The sequence below is a fragment of the Anomalospiza imberbis genome, chromosome 5, assembly GCF_031753505.1.
Source record: "Anomalospiza imberbis isolate Cuckoo-Finch-1a 21T00152 chromosome 5, ASM3175350v1, whole genome shotgun sequence".
Lineage (NCBI taxonomy): Eukaryota > Metazoa > Chordata > Aves > Passeriformes > Viduidae > Anomalospiza > Anomalospiza imberbis.
In genome coordinates this window covers 49,305,242-49,326,187 of record NC_089685.1, presented here as the reverse complement: position 1 = coordinate 49,326,187, position 20,946 = coordinate 49,305,242, and the positions used below count along the sequence as shown (strand labels likewise).

General features: G+C 42.6%; 1 protein-coding gene across 6 annotated transcripts in view; it reads right to left on the bottom strand.

Moving 5' to 3' along the window:
- The window catches only part of SHISAL1 (shisa like 1), a 72,394-nt gene extending 52,715 nt beyond the window's left edge, over positions 1-19,679 (bottom strand). Inside the window, exon 1 of one of the 6 annotated variants that reach the window (XM_068190587.1) lies at positions 19,551-19,679. The gene's annotated coding sequence lies outside the window, so the exon portion shown is untranslated. Of the gene's footprint in view, positions 1-18,050; positions 18,301-18,563; positions 18,613-19,214; positions 19,239-19,550 lie in introns of those variants that run through there. The other 5 variants (XM_068190589.1, XM_068190586.1, XM_068190585.1 and 2 more) reach the window with 5 other exon arrangements.
- Between the last annotated feature and the right edge of the window lie 1,267 nt (positions 19,680-20,946).

Below are 20,946 nucleotides of genomic sequence, written 5' to 3'. Positions count from 1 at the left end.
GGCAGTGATAGAGACGCTTTGATGGGTGCCTGGCACCCAGACAGGTAAAACTGACCACACAACTGACAGCAATACATTGACTTTTGAAGGTCTCTGACTGGCTGCTAAATGCCTGAAATACAAGACAAAGAGATGCCCTTAAGAAGAGACCTGTGGGGATATCAGCCCAAGGAACTAGAAACAAGCAGTTTCAATTGAACCATCTCAATTGCAGCTGTGTAACGCAGTCAGGTCAGCAGAATGTCCATGTGAAGGACAAACAAAGCATCTGCAACCAAAACAGTCATTTTAAAAATTCAGGGCAGTCCTATCGGTCTGACCACCTACAGACATCTTCAAACTTACCGTGGGAAGAGAGTGATCAGCATGTTTTTGAAAGCAAATACTGCTATTAAAAAGGGAGATCTCGCACAGAAGGAGAGGTTTCAGAGTGTATCAGTGCTTGAAAGTGGTGCCAGTTAACCTGAGTAAAGTGTTTATTTTGTTGTTAGTCTTAGAGGTGGAAGGGAACAAGAGCCAACTGAGTTCAGCCTTCCTCCAAACAGGAGCACATCAGTGGCTCTCTGAGGCTACTCACATGGAGCAAACAGCAGAACCACCAGGAACACCTTAGTAGAAACTTCAATTCTGGTATCACAACCAGGGAAAAGCATCTAGATTATCCAGCTTTTCTCCAGTCAGGAAAGCGATTGCATTGTATTTCAATTTGCCTTTGTATTTGGAGCATGAAAAAACATTCTGGAGAGGTTTGTTATGCTCAAAGGGGAAGAAATAATCACAAGCATTAAGTATTTATATTGCACCATATATATATTAATGCCACCTATTTTTACCACTAAAAGCCAGACTACAGCTTTTTTTGCTTTTAATAAAATTTGTTATTGAAAATAAAAACACTTTGTACATTCTGTATAATTCAGATTGTTCTACCATGCTAACATATGGCTCAGATTGCTCATTCGTATGAAGATAAATATGTTTATTTTCCCACTGACTCAGTGCTATGAGAAACTTAATGCATTTGAAAGTTACCCAAAATATAACTAAAAAAAAAAAAGTATTTAAATCCTTCCTAGCCTTCTTACTGGGAAAAGGTGATCCAATAATTAAAGAGAGCGGCTTTTAATCAGGAAAATCAGCAGTTTTACAACAAAAAATAACTACTGATACAAACATTAGTATTTTCTTCACTGTTACAAATATGATTCAATTTGAAAGTGTGCATACAGGTAATTTCCATTTCCAATTTAAGCCCAGTCTGCAGACAGCACCCAACAGCCTGGAGTGGAGCTTTATTATTCAGCCATGCACTGGCTAAAAATTCTATCCAGCTGCTCAGCACTCCAAAAGCAACCAACAATTTGGGTCTAAAGTGTGCTAATCAGTGGAACAGATTTATCTAATAACCACCAGAGTGCTGACATGCCACTGCAGGCACACCCTCCTCCACTGGACAAGCATAGCTCTGGCACAGGACTGCAATCCTTGAGCATCAATGCAATCCCCTCTGTTCTTTGCAAAGTAAGAGCCAGAATGCAAAAACAAAAAACAACAACAACAACAACAACAACAAAAAAAAAATCTAAGATCCTCCTTCTCTTAATGGACTTGGACCTCTTTGATGTCTCACTCTTCTAAGGTGAAGCTTTTTAAAGATAAAAATTACTCTGTCAATAATTTCAAGCAGTATGACTTGTGCTCAAACACAAGTTTACTTCTAGAGAACAAGTGATGTGAAAGTGATTTCCTTCGTTACTTGAAAGATTTCTATAGTGTTTCCAGATAACGTACTTTTAGGCATTCATCTTAAGCAACAAGAAATATTCTTGGATATTCTACTTTCCTTGAAGTATTTCTGAATTTAAAAACTGGCAGGTAAATTCAGAGTGCCTTAACAAAAAGACTCCCTGTGTACAGCAGCTTGACTTTCACCCTTTGGATTTTGCAAAGTTATCACTGTGTTAGTCCTTTCGGGCAACCCAGAAGGATTCTGTATTGGACAAAGGTAGAATACTTCATGGGAGCAACACCTGGGAACAGAAACTGATTCCAAAGATTTTGAAACATTCCTGGGTTTTACTGAATTATAGGAAACTTGCCTCTGAAAATTTCTTCCTCCACTGTACTTTCACACTAAATTGGAAATGACATTTTAGACTTTTTTGCTTTACCTGTCCTCAGTTCTTTGTGCAAAAGTGATTGAAAAGGATGTGATATATGTGATAAACATGACACAATACATAGGATTTGATACCTGTGACATGTGTCACATGACACATATAACATCATACGACACATGATATATAGCATCTTGTGACAGTATGATTACAAAAATCATGTTACCTAATCATTCATGGCAAAGACAATGTGATACATATACAATATATGTGATAAATATGAAACATCATTATTAATGGCACATATGCCATATGTATTACATATGGCATATATATATATGAGATATAACAGGACTTGTTTTGTTTTTTTGAGAGATCCTCATAAGAACAGACTAAGCTCACCTGTTTTCTGGGTTTTTTGTGTATTTGAAGAAGGAGCAGGTTTAGAAAAAGGATATGAGTCACAACCTTGTGCAGTCCTGAACCCTGAACGATCAGGAAAGCAATGATTTTCATTACCACAATACCCACTTCGCATTCAGTGAAAACTTTAAATATCATATAACTTCTCCACTTAATAGCTGGATTTTCTGCAGTCTGCCTGGGTTAAGCTACATTGTCTCAAGACATTAAATGTGACAAATCTCATTTTCAAACCTACTACAATATGTTTTAAAAGCTATTCCAAAAGCCCTCTTACTGCCTTTCAGTAAAAATCCCCTATTAACTATGCTGAATCACGGCACACTATATAAATGGAAGCAAGACTCTAATAAAAGATGGGATATTAATAAAAATGAAGAGTGGGAAGATGGATCAACAACTGAGAAAGCCGCTTAGCAACGATAAGGGTGCAGAAATGAAAAGGGTGCTGCACACAGGAAACAAATTTATGCAAAACACAGGCTGGAGTACAACTGAACAAGTATCTGCCTTTGAGTAATAAAAGAGCATTTCTTTCACATGTTTAGGAAAACGTACTTAGTTAAAAAACATTAGCACTTACTACTGCTAACTGGACTGCCAGGTATGGGGTAGGTGTTTTTGTACACCATCATGGTTAAAAAGAGTCTTCTGCCCTAAGTGCACTTTGAAATTAAAACCAGTCATGCAGAATGAAAATTCAAAGCCTGTTCCAATTATTTGAAGACTCAGTGTAGGTAAGGAAGAACATAACTGAAAACAGGAGGAATGGTGGTATTTTTTATTTCCATAGTAATCACCATGTAATTCTTCATAATTGAGAAAAGTTTTTAATTGTTTTACAAATGCCTTGGAAAGAATTCCTTGAGCACTTGGAACAGTGTCAGTTTTGCTGCCCAGAGTGTCAGATCCAAACAACTGATGTCTATTCTGTTTTAGTCCACATCTGTTCAATTGGTAACACACAACAGGCACCCTTGTGTGAATTTTAACAAAAAATCCCCTCTCCCCCTTCTCTCATCTCCAGAGAATCCAAAGGTTAAACCACCATGACCAATCAATGGCAGCAAGTTACAGATCTTAAGAAACTTAAAATAAAGAACCAAACTATTAATATATTTAATGAATTACTAGTTAAACAATGCTGCACATACCTGTGAAGGGCCTTATTTGAAATGTCAGCCTTGCTGTTGTTAGGCAGCAGTGAATACGCAAGGCTCGAGTTTTCTGGGCACTAGAACCCTGCTGTCTCATTTTCTTTCCTTCTCCAAGATCAACTTCATCAAAAGGGTGGGCTGAGTATTTATCCAATAATTGACACTAATAAGAGAGGGATGGTGGGAACAAGACTTCTGGATAAACTCATATTATCTAAATCAGGAGCTGCCTGCTGGCCCATGCTGATGGACTGATCACATGTGGTAACTCTTGTTTCCCATCTCTAGGCACAGCCCTGCAAAGGGCCCAGCTCTGGTGGACAGACTCCTGTGCCCTGTGCTTCACTTCCAAAAATCAAGCACAGAATGGTATTCTAGGAAGAGAAACAAAGCTAACCAAACCACACCAAAATTACACCAGGACAAGAAATCTGCTGTCCACTAAATGCCTCTTGTAGAAGAGGGGTGAGTTAAGGGTCCCTAAGCAGAACTCCCCAGGCAGATATTCAGACATTCCTGGGACACCTCTCACCTATCTTTAGAAACTTCAAGCAGCACGCAGATCTGTATCTATACTCAGTTCAGTGGAGAGGGGCTTTCCACATGCAAATCAATATGAACATCGCAATTGGAAGACAAAGAAGGTGCTGCTGACTCCACTGGGTGGAGAGAATTCAGTTGTGCATGAATACATCAAGTCTAAAGAGTCACATCTTATCTACCATCACCAGGCACTAACTAAGGGTGAGACAGCTTTAGGAAGCCTTATTTCGGGCAGCAGTTGATTGTCTTTTAGTCAAATGTGACAGAGAGGGCCAACTACGGGTTGGCCTCATCATTAGAAATAAATATGAATATGACACTGAAAAGAGACCAGGGAAACACAAGAAGACCACTGGAAGATGCAGCCTTGAACTTTCTTGAGGAAATGAGGATGTGCCAAGTGAAGAAAACCCAACTATACATAGTGGACAGCAACTATGCAAACTGCAAAGAACCCAGACTGTTACAAGCAAAAGATATCTGATGCTGAAAGTTTCCCGTGGACCTCTGGCAAACTGAGAGCACAATAACTTCCTGCCACGTGAAGGACAGATGCAGGGACTACAAGAGGATTACTTCACTTAATAAGAGCACATAAGAACCAGAGCTTGCATAACACATCGCTGAGAACCATGTCAGTAGGAGAATTAATTCAAAAGTATTCTGCTTCAGAGTTACGCAGGAAGTTTTAGGAGAAGATAAGCAAGACTATCAGCCTGAAATTAAACAGGCTGCTTATTACATTTGTGTTTGGCATACCCAAGTCAGCATAGTTAGCTAAATCATGACCTCCAAACTTAAAGAAAAGGCACTTCATAGAAGGAAGTTAAACTTCCTTCAAGAGCTTCAAGAGCTCTTTTGCTTTTGCCACGGCAGAATACAGAAAAAATGCTTCAGTAAATGAACTGAGAAAGGTGTAGCACATAATGGAGGAGGAATTACCCATCACTGAGATTAACTGGTTGCTCATTAGCCAGGCTATTCCTGCATATATCAAATTGCTACCCCAGAGTCCAAGGACAATATTAACATGGTAACAGAACAGATCTCAAAAATTCAAGCACTCAGCAGTCTGTGCCTTAAGACACAGAGCAGAGGTTTTTCCTCTCATATAGCTGTTGGAATAACCTGTACGAGCAGAGCATGAATGCCCCTACAGCACAAAAGGAGGCAGAACTTAGATACTGACTGAAATGAACCAATCAAATATGTAAAAAGAGAATGAGGGGGAAAAACCTGAAAAGATAAATGACTCCATATATTCCCTGTATCTTAAGACAGCACAAGGTTATTTATAAAGCTGTTGGAAACTCAGAATACCTTTAAGGTACCCATTAAGGAAATGTATTCTGTAGATTACTTTCCCAGCAAAGAAGTCAAGCTTAAGTCTTAACCTAAAAGAAATAGCATGACTAAACATGAGTCTGAACAGCTCTAGAAAGAACTAGAATTCACAGAGTAAAGCAAAGAAAGAAGGCAAATTCCCTAAAAACAGAAAGAACATTAATATTGCATTTGCAAATGGAGGCACCTCAGATTGTTCAGGCGACCACAAAGATGCTACAACAAAGGGCTATTGCAAAAACAACTCAATTTCCTTCAACATCTGATCCGAGTTGCTGTTGCTTGTTGTTTATAATGTTCAGTGATTGCTCTGTCTCCTCCAGACAAGGACTATTATCTAGATAGCAGTCTTCATAAGTACTTTGGCTAAGCACACTCTGTGACTCCACCACGAACCAAATTCTTTTGCAACACCAGTAACTGAAACTTGCTTGCCCAAGTGGTGCTGACTACCTGTCTTCTAGTCAAGGTAAAGACACTAGGAGGGAAAATCCCTCAACATCTGATGGCTCACTGAAAACAAGGATAGTTTCCACATGGATAAAACTTATACTTTATAGGGGAAGGAAGATTTGACAACCTCAGAGGTTTTTCTTCTTGTTTGGTGAGGAGACACATCTTAAGAATCCTTTATATAAGGAACTGCATCCCTGAGAACACAGAGTTTTAAAGCAGTCTGAATAAACACTGTGAATCTTATCATGTTGAAGGTCCCTTCTCTCACCACCAAAGAGCCCAATTCCTACTGCTGACCAAAACACTGCACAGGGAGCAAAAACCAAGAGCCATTTCTGTCACAGAAACTTTAAATCTGTACAAGAAACACAGCACAATGCCATAGTGGGAAAGAGCTCTAGTGCTGCCACCTGACAAAAGCCAAACATCTCCAGAACCCTGATGATCAGAGCACGTGCAGGGTATCAGTGCCTCTGCTGTCAGAGGATCACATACCACTGCTGTCATCCAGCCATCAAGATGCTGTGTCTAAGTTAAGGGACTTCCAGTGAAGACCAACCTCTATCTCCTTTTCTGTGATTCCAGGTCTCTTTTCCTCTCCCACTGCTGCCCTTGATGCTGATGCTGAAAACTAGTAAAGCAGGGCTTCCACATTCCCACTGTTACTCTGGCAAGCTTTGCCCATTCAGTCCTTCAAAGACTCTGTGCCAGAAGGCAAAGAACTGCACAGGCTTAACAGAATTCCTTGACCAAATTTATTCCAGAGAATTTAGGAGTTCCAATTCCTCAAAACTACGACAAATCCCAAGACACTTTCCCTTACACTGAGCTCACTCCCTCCTCAAAGCATCCACAGCTTGGAGAACACTTCCTTGCCTTCACCCAGAAATCATTCTAGCAGGATCCATCACCCACTGAGGAACTAGGGGGATAAAATGGTAAATGAAATTCATGCTGGTAAATGCAAAGTAATGCAGGGACGAAATCCCTTTCCCTCAGCACTGGGCAGGCTACTGCATCTTAGAGAGACAGGAAAGCTATAATGAAATTATGCACATCAGTTCTACGCAGATAGTGATTTAGTACTCAGTAGCAGATAGAACTTCAGAAGCTGATGAGGAAAAAAAGAAAGGGTGGGGAAAGAAAATTTCATTATATCATGGTATGATTTTTCTACATCTCTAGAGATGGAAAGGGATCAGGAATGACAAGGATAGTAAGGGCTGTAAAATATTTTCTGTATGCAAAGCATTTGAACAGACTAGGAAGATTCAGCTGGATAGACTTTGATAAAAGTCTACAAAAATTTACAAGAAGTGTTGACAAACTGAATAGACAGCAATCCTGCATCACTTCTCATAATACAACAATTATCAGAGAGCACTTTGAAAAACAACAAAAGGAGGTGGTTTTCCCACACAGCATGCAGTTTAATTGTTCTTTTTATGACAAAAGCTTGCTTATCTTTCAAGAATAATTAGGCAAATTCTATGAATAAAAACTCCCACCAACAGCTATTAAACACCAAACTGACTCTGCTGCCAGACAGAATGTACCTGTGAGGCAGCCAGCCAGAAGATGAGAGGGTATATCTGGAGAAATACTATTTCCCTATACTTAGATAATAAAATACTTAGCCCATGCAATAGTAACAAGCTAGAAAGATGCTTAACTTGATCCAAACATCCACTCTTATACCCTTCGTGTCATGTGCACAATCCAAGAGTCACGCCAGTCATTAAATTGTTTCTAGGAAAGCAGCTATTCCCTTTTGCTGTCACAATGAAACAGAAATGAGACCTCACTTTTATTTTCTTTTTAAAGAACCTAATATTGTATAGTTATTTATACCTTACTGCATCCTGCTGATCACTTGTGTTTTGATAGCTTTACTTTCTGTTGTATTATGCTTTATATGGTTCTAAACAAATTAAGATTTTGTGTTCTGGTGACCTTTAGCTTTGACCAAAAGATGCCACATCATACCACTAAAAAAGCCACACTATGCAGAAGAATTTTTTTTTAAATTTTTAAGTGGCACTTTACTACTTCTGTGTTAAAGCAATGTGTTCTTCAGACATTGTTTCATCCTCCTGATGCGCCAGAACTCCTCATATCATTACATTTGCAGAGATCATTCACTCTTATGACAGAACAAACTTCAGGTTTAGGTGCTGATTTATGTATGTTAAGGCACTGGCCTTTCTACTTAGCTTGTTGGAAATTCTGGATTCCATTCACAGGGGAAGGAAGGCCAGAGAAACTGTCATCCGAATTAATTCCCATTGCATCCATTGTCATTTGATACCTCAAAATTCAGGCTCTGAATTTTTAAATTCTTGCTATGAATTCTTGCTGGATCACTGTGTTAGTTTTTGGGGTATCATTACATTTGTTAGCAGCAGCAAGCAGTAGAACACACGGCTCGCTTTACTGGGTCTGCTTTGCTACTCATAGCTAGAAAACTCAATTTTGGTTAAATCCTTCTTCCTGCTCCCCCAAATGAATGAAACCATCATTCTGATGGATTGCACTCAGCTTGGATACAGAAACAACATGAGAGATAATTCCACCTTACAATCCAAGAGGTATTGGTCACAAAATACTCTTTGCACTTACTGAAAGAGGATTTAAAAAATTGTGATTCTATCATAAACAGAGCCATTATGGGCTTAAGAACTGAAGATACCAAATTCCTTGGGGACCATGTCTTAGCTTTGTTTTCAAGAAAAGGACATAGGTAATCTACTCCCTTCAACAAAGCTTTGGGATTTTTTTAGTGGCTTCCTAAACTCTTCAAACTCTAAGTCTCTGGCTGTTTAATCATGGAAAATGCTCTTGTGCAAGAGGATAGCATTTCTGAGAACTTGCAATGATGATGGCTCTGGAAATAAACTGATCCTATCTGTGCTCAGCATCTCAATTCACAGCAAAAAACATGTTCTTGTGGAGGGCCCCTCTGTGCCAGATACAAATTCTCCATAAGGACCATGCAACTGACAGGCATTTTTTGTTGTTTTGGCAGCTGAATTGGAAGAAAATTAGAAAAGAAATTAATGTTTAAATGGGCTAAACATTTGTTTGGTTTTGATGCTTGAAACGAAAACACCAGAACAGTTACTTCATACCAGGCAGAAAGGAAAAGGAAAGGAAAAAGCAAAGGAAACAGGAAAATTATTTTCCAAGTTCTGATCAGTACTGCCTGAAACAAAACCATTGTTACTGGCTCCAGCACCACTTCCCATGGAAGACACAAAGAGGAAGAAGACCCCAACAAATACTTTTGAGATAGAAGCCTGGCTCATTTTGGAAGTTTATTGGCAGCTGCTGGGCAGCCAGCCCATGGCAGCAGTAAACTGCAAAATACAGTCAATCCCAACACCGGTAACTAAAGCAAATGACAAGATTTCCATTTGCCTGCCTAAGCCCATCTGAAAAAGGATACAGGGCTGACAACACAGAACAGGGAAGGCAGAGCAAATTCAGAAACTAAGGAGAAATCTTAGCTTTGATCATGGTGAGTGATCACACTACAGTTTAATTTACATTATTTATTTCATACAGGGTTTTTAATTGTTGAAATATGCAGGAGGTAGCAAAAAAAGTGCTTGCCTTCTGTGCCTAATTATCAAAAAAGACAGTAACATAAACACATCCTGCTTAAAAGTGTTGACTTCCTTGAGAATATTGCTCCTCTTTTATCTTTCCTTGAAAAGCAACTGACACCAAGAGCTGTGACTGGGGCTTTCTATGACACAGGCACAGTACAAGGTGCTCCTGAAAACCATGGTGGGAGCTCTGGCTTAAGGCTTTAAGGTAGCTCTATAATAACCACTGATTTAAGACTACTGGATTAAATTTCAGTGATCAAAAGAGAAAAATAATGCCTTAAATGTTTCAAACTGTGAAGCCTTGTGAACATGTTTATTCTGTATTTCATTTCCATCACTGCAGTAAGTCTGGAGCTGTGTTATTTATATTCAACACAAAGGAATAAATTGCATTATTAATAGTTCTCAGTCACTTGAACTCATGTTCGTGCTACTGAAAATTTCCCACTGCACTCCAAACTCAGAAGGTTTAGGGAGAAGCTAGGTGGAGTTCGGGAATAGTAATCAAGGTTAAAACCTGAACCAAAATTTGCCATAAGCATTAACCTGTTTGCAGCTCTCATCACAGAAAGCAGCCCAATAGAGACCAATGTGTTCACAAAATGAACACATGTAATGCAAATTAATTTTAAGGAGAGCTATGTGTGCATGTACATCCATATTAACTTCTCTCTTGTCCAATAGATTCTAGAAAAGAAAAAAAAGGAAGCAGCAAACATCAGATTCTAGCCTTAGGGCTTAAATGAGTAATGATGGATAGAACTTTCTCTGCTATTAACATGTTACTATGACAAAGAAGAGACTGTCTAACAAAGACTGAATTAATGGACTGCATGACACAAAAGTGTGGAAATCTAATCACAGACACAGGTAGTGGATGGGGCTGGCAGGGACCTCTGGAGATCATCCAGCCCAACGCCCCCTGCTCAAGGATCATCTGGAGCACATTCCACAGGATTGCATCCAGGTGGGTTTGGAATCTCTCCAGAAAGGGAGCCTGCAGAGCCTCCCTGTGATGCTAGCTTCAGGGCTCTGCCACCCTCACACACCCATAAGCTCTTGACTCCTTCTTCACTCACTCCTTGGCAGAGCTCAGCACATTCCAGTTGCTCTCTCCAATAAACAGCAGCTCCACCACCTTGTCTTGCTGCTCTGGCTTTCCTAGAAGGAATGTAACCACCCATGACTGTATTCCCACCACATCTCTGTGGCTGCAATGAGATCATGGCCCCAGTGATAAAGAGCAGAAAGGCAAAAGTAGTACCACTGCTGCCAATTGCCTTCCTCATTAATCTCTCGTTGTTATATTTACCTTACTGCCCAGGAGTGCATCCCAATTCCAGCAGAGGGGACCCAGCAAAGGTTTACTTTCAAAATAGCAGCCCTCAGGCACATGGGGCTTGACCCTGCTCCCATTCAAATAAACAGGAATTTGGCCATGGACTTGCAAAAGTAGGATACCGGTCTTGAAAAGTTATTTCCTGCAAAAGAAATGTTAGAGCCCTGTTCAGTAACTCTTCACTTGTGCCCTTCTACTCTAAAATAAAGGCGAATTGTTGCAAGACAAGCTCGTAATTTATCAATATAGTTCTGTGTATGAGGCTCCTAAAAAGCAATTATCACCAGCAGTATACAATATGCACTGGTTTCTTAGGTAAAATTTGTTTCTGAGGTAAACCCTCTGGAGTTTCAAGGATCTGCCTTTGACGCACCCTAGCTGGGAGATCAACAGTGAAAAGAAGGACATGAAATGAGAAGAGTGACAGGGCCTGATCTCTGCAGCAGAGGTGAGCACAGCGATTTGTGCACCCTGCTGCTCTTCCAGCAGAACTACTTGTCAAAAACCACAGGGTAGAAGCAGAACAGCACCAAGGGACCCTTTCCATTTGCCACCTGCCCCGCAGGGGCTGTGGGGCAGGACGTGGCTCAGTGCCACTGCCCTGGCCAATGGCCCTGCACTACAGCAATCCCTCTGCCAGCCCCTTACACCATTTCCCACAAGAATTCACAGACTTGCCCAAACAGGGATGAGAGAGGCTGCAGCACAAAGTAATAATTAATAAATCTCCAACGTGTATCTATAGAATTTCCTCACAGAGCTGGCTCCAGTGATTGTTCACTTCCTGGCTGGAGCCCAGGTTTCTAAATCCCTGCCAATAGTATTTCTAAAAATGAATTTCCAGCAATATCTTAATCAACAAAATGTTGCCACATCACAACACTTCACAGCAGAATCACAATTAATTACTCTTAAAACTCCACACAATTAAAAAGGGTAATGAGCATTAAACTAAACTTGCCACAGAAGTGGTTTCAGTACTGAGAGCAGCCACTCACTGATTTCTGCCATGACTTTTGCATTCCAGCCCAAGAAGCCAGATACTGAACCAGTGTTTTATTCAGGTCAGGGCTCCTTTACCACTAAGGGGAATTTAACTGACAATATCAGTGTTAAAAGAATTAATGTCTTGATTTCACGACACAATAGAAATGAAACCCATCCTGTGAAGATGTTGCTCAGTTTCCATCCATTTCCATTCACACACATTTGACAACTCCCTGCTTTGGGGTAAAAAGTTCTTCAGGACTATGAAATTTTGGGCTGCAGCTTTCAATAAATCATTCGAGCAGTCTTGTGTTCAAGCTCTGCACTTTGGGATACGTGTACCTTTAGAAATAGACATGTTTTGTATCTTGAGGATAGGCAGCTTGGTCTATTATCTTGGCAGCTTTCTGTCCAATGATATGCAATGGTCACACTGAAACAAGACACGAACAAAGAACCCTAATTTAACTCTGGAGTTTAATGCATATTGAACACTTATATTTGCCACTCAAAATAAAGTGTCTGAAGTGGATGCAATTTCCTTGGAAAAGTTCATCTCTCTAGACTTTTGTCTATATTTAAAATTGTTAAAATAGTAATTACCTGAAAAGTGACATAAGGGGAAAGCACATATGCTACATGCTTTACAAGACAAAGCTTTTTTAATTTTAATAAGTACACTAACTATTGGGCAGTAAGTAAAGAAGAATTTAACAAATGTTGATGCTGTTAAGACACCCCAAGGGGAAAAATTGCATTTCCCCAAATGTTCACCACAAAAACAAACTAGTCCAAGATGGGAGATAACCAGAGAAAATTATACTCTGACTACCACAAGCTGAAAATTGTGTGAAAAAGCAGCCCTGAGGCTCTCATGTATGGGAATGCAACACAGATGGCAAAAGCACTAATCTATATTTTCCCACCACTTCCTTGCATCCTGACAGCTCTACTTGGACAGAACATTGCCTTTCTAGTGGCAAAATTAATGGAATACATGGATTTGGGATAGAAAGGGATCACAGCTATCGATGAGTTACATGTGGAAACCCTTGCCTCCAACAGCCTTTAGGTGATTAATTTGAACCCCTCTTAAAGAAAAAGCCTGTAACTAGAAAGGATTCATTGTTGTGAAACAGCAACTCAGGAATGTCAGTAAAATGAGAGCTGGAACATCTCCACCTTAAAAAAAACCCCATCCAAATAAAGACAAAGAAAAAAAAGTTTTAGTTAGGAACTAGTCTGGCTAGAGTACGACAACTCAGAGCAGCAGAATTGCATTCCAAAGTTTTTCTTGGTAACTTCCAAGAGTCTCCTACATCAGCGTGCGAAAGGGCATTTTGTTTCTTCAGGTAAATTGAAATCCTGCTGCCTTTTCTGCTTGACGTAGCAAATCCTTTGTGCAACAGCTACTACATCACACCTCACTGCTCGCTCCTAATATCACCTAAGGGGCTCAAATGGCATCCATTAGAATAAATACGATTTTATCAGTAACCTGCTGAAGGCTCAGTTGTTTCTCTGGGCAGAAAGAGAGTGGATAATCCTTGACAGTGCTGCCAGGAATGCCCTGAGATTTGTTGCTTGCAGTGCTTAGTCTGCAGCCCTGTTTCTGCTAAGAGCTCTGAAGTGAAGCTCAGAACAATGCTTCATGTTCTGTGTTATGTGAGCTTGGGTCTTTATTAGGAAGTTTCTTTCTAGCTACTGAAGTATGTTTAGGAATACATCTTGTTCCTATGGAAATCAGTAAGAATTCTGCCCTTGCCTCCAAATAGAGCAGGAACAGAATCCCTGTCTGCAACATCAGAGATCTTGGCATAAAGTGTGAAAACTGGGAGGCCCTGCTAAGCTTCACTGGTGTGGAAAGGTCAGCCCACAAACCAAGGGACTCCGCAGGAGAAGCAGGAGGGCTGCAGCACATGCAGAGGGAAGGCTTCTCCCTGCCTTATCCCCAGAGAAAATCCCAATTTCACTCCCTGGCTCCTTCCCCCTGCCAGCCCATCCAGGCACCTGAAGAGAAAAGGCACAGCAGCAGCAGCATCTCATGGCTGAGGTGCTGCTGAACCCATCACTCTGAGCAATACAGGTATGGGAGGAACTTGAATTTCAAACTAATGTGAGCTGACATCTCTATTTTACAAGTAGAAAACACACCCAGGTACAAAACTTCCAAGATTACTTGGGAGCATGTGAATAACCAGGCATCTCAGAGACAGGGGAGAGGCATCCCTCCAGAATGCATTTTTAAAAATACAGATTTCTTTGGGTTGTTTCAAACTTGGGCCTTGAAAGCCTAAGTAGTTTTGAAATTATTATACATGGTTCATTAAAAATATGGTGAGTAAGTGAAAGGTCAGAAAGGAGCTTTTTTACATCTTCACATTTAAGAAGGTTCATTTTTTAAAGAACAAAATGAGAGAAACAGGAGAGTTTTACATTACCACTGGTATGTAAAAATACAGTCTTTATTTTATCTTAAGTTTGGCCATTAAATTCTAATGAAAAGCAAAAGTCAATCTACCATATATAAGAGATATCATTTTAAAAGTCAGGTTTTCATCTGCAAACCTTTCATATGAAACAATTCTGCCTCAATCTAGAAGACTGGTTTATCAGAAGTATTGAGGGTGATTTTGAAATGAAGACCAAACTAAAAACCCTATAGCTAAATCAAGTGCACCACCATTTGAAGTATAAACACTTTACAGTAGCTTTTGAAGAATATAACTGAGCTGCCAACTGGAATTACAGAAACATCTCTCATACCTTCCTAACACCGTTAACTGCTCCTGTTAAATAAGGTTGTGCATTTTATAAACTAAAAAATTATACCTGGAAACTCACCTGCCCAACTCTCCCCTAAAAACAGAAAAAAAAAAAAAAAACAAAACACAAACAACACACACAAAAAAACCCTCACTTTGGATATTTAGGGCTGGTCTCTGCCCTTCACAAGCCCCTTGCTGCCAATATGTCTATTTTAAATTCAAAATGGTCTTATTCTTCCATCCAGAAAACCAGTACATCCAGCCTGACAGTAAACAGGAAAAGCAGTGATGAGCCATTCTTTATTTTCAAGTCCTTGGAGCGCAGATCTGTGAACTTTTTCTCTGAAATTTGTTTCCACCAAATATAATCAGCTAAATGAATGTTAAGGAATTAGCCCTGGAAGTAATTCCTCCACAACATCTTTACACTGATCTCCAACAATCTCACTGGTGTACAGATGCCAGTGACCAAGGACCTAGACAGGAAAAATGTTGGCTACAATTTGTCATTGTGCTGCACTAACATTTTGCTGCTTCCCCAGAGATCTCTCTAGGCACAATATATGCACATAGCAAAACTCTACACTCCAAAGAATGATGATGATTAATTGGGGGAGGGAAAAATTATAATAGAGGTGTTCTGTGACTTGTCCAGAGTCGATCAGTCACAGAGAAAGGAGCTCAACCACCTCCTCTAAATACTGGTCCAGTACTTACTCATCCCAGGTGTGGGACTTCCAAAACCAGAGAAACATAGAATATTAAGTCTATTTCCACACAACAGCAAAGTTTGAGCAATAGGCTGATTGAGCAATTTGAGGTATCTTGAATATGAACACCATTAGAAGCATTTTTGTTTATAAAAACCACTATACATTACATCCAAGTTACTTTGGTATAATGTTGAGTAAAACACAATGCAAACCAATATCATTATCCATATTTATAGTCTTAGCCTTAATGTCTATGTACTTTTTTCCCAGTCTCTCAAACAAAACCCCTTTATCAGTGACAGCTTTACATATTCAGATGCCTTCTCACAAACTTAAGTGATTATTGTTCTGAAAATATCTATAAAAAATAACAAGGGCTTGTTGCAATTTATCTTTCTTACTGCCTGTTATCAGTCTTAAAAAATAAAACTAAGAATCCCCCCCCACCCCGTGGCATCTAGGGTCTGAAAAATCAACTGGAATATCTGTTTCTCTTACTACCACCAGTAATAAAAGGCTGAGCTTTAGAGATGTAAAGCACAGAGTAAAATCTCTCACTTTGTCTCTACTTGTGTTGCCTGTGCAGCACTAAGTAGAAAAAATATAATTATTCAGTGTGGAAATATAAGTCAATGACATCCAAAGGAGACAAGATGGCAACTAAGATTTTTGTTTGCTTTCTTTTTGTTCACAGGATTGTCATTAAGTTACTTCACTGGTAACTAGGGTCTGGTGATGGTTCTCAACTCACAAGAAATATTTTCAGACAGTTATCTCACTACTGAGTTGCTAAAAAACAGAATACAAAAGTGAAGGTCACAGGCCTTAGGGGTATTTCAGTAAAAGCTTGAATTTGCCTACTCTAATGCATTTGGAATGAGGCAGATGTTTTAGCACTTTGCTGGACTGAGCTGAGGATAGACTCTCTCACAACATGAAAGAGACAGTTATTTTATAACAGTTTATTCACTGAGAAGGAGTGAATGCATGCTTCATACAGAAGTTTCCCTACTATTATAACTTCCTACTCCTGTAATCTGAAAAAGTCACAGCTGAACGTCTCTCGGGCAGTGTCTCAGAACTGAATATTCTAAAACATTCCTTACACACTCTCAACATAACACTACATATTAAACTGTCTCTTGCAAAACTATGAACATTTGCATGAGAGTTTCAGATGTTTAACCTAACATGTAGTTAAAAGTGTGTGTTTGATCATTCTCTCTAAAATAATCTTTTAAGTCCCTCTCCGGTTGCAATGCTAAGGCAAGAGATCAAGACTGTCATTCAGTTTCACAGCACATTCTTTCCTTACTCTTGCATCTTCTCACTGGAGGTTTACTCTTTGCAACAGTGGATATTCCACAAATTTCAGAATGCTAAAGACTCTCATTTTTACCCGATTCTGAAGATGTTAACCCAGGAAAGCATTTAAAAATGGCCTTAGAACCGGTTTTCAGCTGGATGGTAACAGTTCACATCTTCTGAAGACTAGGGGCACTGTGCTATGTTAAATAAAGACTGGAGTTAAAAAGGAGGATTTTTACCACTACCATTAAGGAAAAGGATCATATAATATATGTTCATTCCTTGCAACAGAAGACTACACTCATATACTAGGTTTTAACACTACTCCATCTTAGAGAAAGTGTTTTGCTTGATTAACTCAGAGCACAGGTGCAAGTGAGCAACATTTCCTTTTGCTGAGCAGAGTGGGGTAGGAAGAACCTAAAAAGACCTGTCAAGGTCACACCACAGCACGATGACAAAGTTATAGAGGAAGTCACCACTGATTCCCAGCTCAGCTGTAGCAGAGGCTGCAACACGAAGCTCCTCAAAGGGTCCTGGGCTGCCAAATGACACACAAGCAGAAAGATAAGTAACATCAACAGTTTTTAACACTAACACGTCTCAGGAGTTATTTGAATACGAGACAAGTCAGACCACATCTTAGTTTGAGCTTTACAGCTAAACGAGGTAATGCAGCAGAACAAGTACTCAGAAACCTTGTGTAACTCTCACACTTGCTTAATCACATCCACGTATCGTTAATTAAGCCTGGGGAAATCGTGGAGCATTGGAGGAAAAGCGAAGAGGGGCCACTGGGTTTATTTACTTGGTTTTGTCCCCCGTGACAAAACACGGTACTAGTACGAATGTGAAAGGAGAGAAAATCGGACAAATAGTTAACCCCGAAGGCTCCGAGGGGTCCCGTTGTCATGGAAACAAGTCGCCGCTAATGAGCTTTCCACGGCATGACTGATTAATACCCGAGCCCTGTAAATAAATATTGATGCCGAACGCGGCCAGACACGCAGGCAGCAGCTGGATCGGGGCGAGCAGCAGCGCAGCGCGCACACGCCGCGGTTCCCCGCGCACAAAGGGGACCGCACAAAGTTTCCCGAGCGCTGCTGCCACCGCGCTGCGCGGGGGAGCGACGGCGGCCACCGCGCAGCGCAACGCGGGCCGGGCCGGGCGCTCTGCCCCGCTCCTGGTGCCCGCAGGTCTCCGGCAGCGCACGGAGCAGCGCAGTCCGGCACCGCCGCCCGCCCGGCCCCGCACAGACAGACACACGGACACGCCAGCCCTCACCTTGCGCTAAGTCGCTGCCCGCGCACAGCCACTTTTCCCGATAGCTGCACGGCGAATCCACGAAGGAGAGCGCGGACCCGGCGCGTGGCCGGGGACTGCAGCGGTGGCACCTCCGACCTCGGGGAGCAGAGCACGGTGCTTCAGCCGGCGAGCGGGGAGACGAGGCGCCGATGCACAGAAGCTTCTGCTGCCACCTCCTTCCCCAGCTCCCCCATCTCCTCCTGTCCCCGCCCGCTTCTCCACCTTCTCTCTTCCTCCCCCCGCCCCCGCTCCAACCAGCTGCTCTCGCTCCACCTGGGCCGGCTCTCCAGGTGCCTCCCAGCTCCCACACGCGTCCCCTACCACAGCTGGAGCTCCGGAGCGGCTGTTCCGCCTCTCGCCGCGCTGGCTCCGCTGTCCCGCACGGGAACTTCCCCGGCCCCCGGCGCGCCTGTCTGTACGGAGCGGGCTGCTCGCCTCGGCCAGGGACATCGCAGCGGGGACAGGCAGAGCTGCCCGGAGGCGACCACTCACCTCAGCAAAGCCCGGCGCCACTCTGCCGGGATGGGGGTGGACGCATCGCCGATGGAGGTGATGCGGGGCGCTCCCCCCGCCCTCTCCCTGTCCTGCTCCTCCTGCGGGGCTCCCCGGGGAGGGACGGGACGCGCTGCCGGCACTACCGGGCCGCCTCTGCGGTGTCGCCGCCCGCCCTCCTGAGCTGCGGGGAGGATGGATGAGGGAGGGGGCGCTGGCAGGGCGGGTGCGGCCGGAGCGGAGCCGTGCGGTGCCGCTCTGCGGTGCACAAGGATCGGCTTCCCCCGGGCAGGCTGGGCCAGGAGGCCACAGTGCGGCGGCTTGCCCAGGGCTTCCAGCCAGGCGCTGGTCCCTGCCCGGCTCAAACCCGGGCTCGCTCCCCTCTTTTTCTTCTTCTCCCTTCCCGCACGCCGCCCTCCCCTCCCAGTCGTTACGAGGGCACTGGGGATTAAGTGCAAGTTCAATTTTAAGAGCATTATATGACTAAATAGCGATTCGGTGATTTTAAATTACTCTGCGCGCACCCATCCGGCAGCCTGTTAAGAAGCAATCCCCTCCAGGCACGCTTTAATCGGAGGGATCAGAGCGCGGGCACCGCGTCCTCCGGTGCCTCCGGCGGGGCTTGCCCGGGGAGCCGCGGCCGAACGCCACCTGCTGTGGGGCTCCTTAGGAAAATTCCTTACGGGAGAGCCCTGCCCTGCCCGGCCCGGGAAGGCGGTGCTGCCGGCGGGAGGGACGGAGGGAGCACCGGGAGAACCCCGGCCTCCGCCTGGGAACAGCCCCAGAGTTTGTCCCACGTCTCAGTAGAGACTAAACCAGCCCGGGCTAGGCAGGGGTTGGCCGAGCAGCCGGAGTTTAGACGCTGGAGGAAGCGCACGTCCTTAGAGCAGTGGAAGTGTGGCTGTTCACGGCGTGACGCCAGCGGGCACACGGACGGGCAGCGCGGTGTGGGCCCTCCGGGCTCCTCAGAGCGATTCTCGAGCTCACCTGCGCACCCGGCGGCCCCTCGCTGCTGCAACAGCAGACCCGCGGCCCCGAGACAAAGACTAGCGCAGCTCCGAGATGGGAAGAGGTGGATAGGCACAGATTTAGGGGCTCAGCCCTCAAAAGATGGCTAAAGCTTCCCTTTCTCCCCCTCCTTCCTTTTGCATCACACCTCCAGAGCCCAACAGGTGGTTGTGACCTCAGAGAAATTCTAAGCTAATCTAAGTAATGTCTATAAATGACCTCTCGCATGAATTCACATTATAAGAAAAAAAGATTTTTCATTTACATTTTAATGCATAAATCATGCAAAGTAGGGAGCTCCAGACACTGTTGCAAGAGTGATGACTCATGCCCACCACATGTACATTATTTATTGTCTGAGGATGGGACCGTGTTTAAATTAGGCTGCTTGATAACCTAATCTGGATGTTCTGAACTGCTTCCCTATAATTATGTTCTGGAGAAAGTAAAGCATCATTTCTTAACCCTAGTCTCTCTCTCTGACACATTTTAATTCAGAGACTTGTGTGGAACTGCATGTTTTGAATTCCCTAGCAGGTGGAGTGTTCTTTCTGCACAGGCACTGCACGTGGAAAGGAACGATCACAGATGTACTTCTCAGATCAGGCAGGAATGTAAACTGTGGCTTTCTGCACATTAGCAGATAAAAACTGTAGGTTCAACAATTTCAAACAGAAATGAAGATACCCTTGTCAGCTTGTGCCAGTTTCTCATACCGGAATGTCTCATTACACGGCTGTGTTAAACTAGGCTTCACCATCCCATTGGGACTAATTCTGTTCCAGACACCAAAAAAAAACTCCTTATGGCTAGGTGGGCTGCTGTTACTTTTTCATAAAATAATTACAGAACAAAGAAATAGTGGACCACCAGTTCATCTGTTTGTTTCCTTCTTACAGTCCTGTGCAATTGTGGATTCCTCCATTTTATTAAACCTTGAGAGTATAAGGGCAAAAAGCTGTTCTGTTCCCTGTTCTTCATTTGTTTTTCCTTCTTTTCAAGCAGATGGTATCAAGGAAGCTCTTCCCACACATACACAAAGATTCAAAGCCATTCCTGTGAGGAACTCAGGCTTCAGCTACTCCTTTTGTTCTGTTCTCTTTCTGCGAGAATGACACACTCTCACCCTCACCCATTTAATTGTTGTGAGTGATCAAAGGAAAAGCTATGGCCAGAGTCTCCTCTAAATATGACATAAACAATTCTGTGGTACTCTTGCCTACTTTGTGAGGAGCAGACATTTTCCAGTGGATAAATGTGTGAGGGGAAAGATCAGGATGGATGGTGTTTATTTTTGCTCAATATTTTGGAGGAAAGAGAGAAATGCTGGACTTTTAATGGTTTGAGCTTTCAATTGGCTTTTGGTCAGATCCCA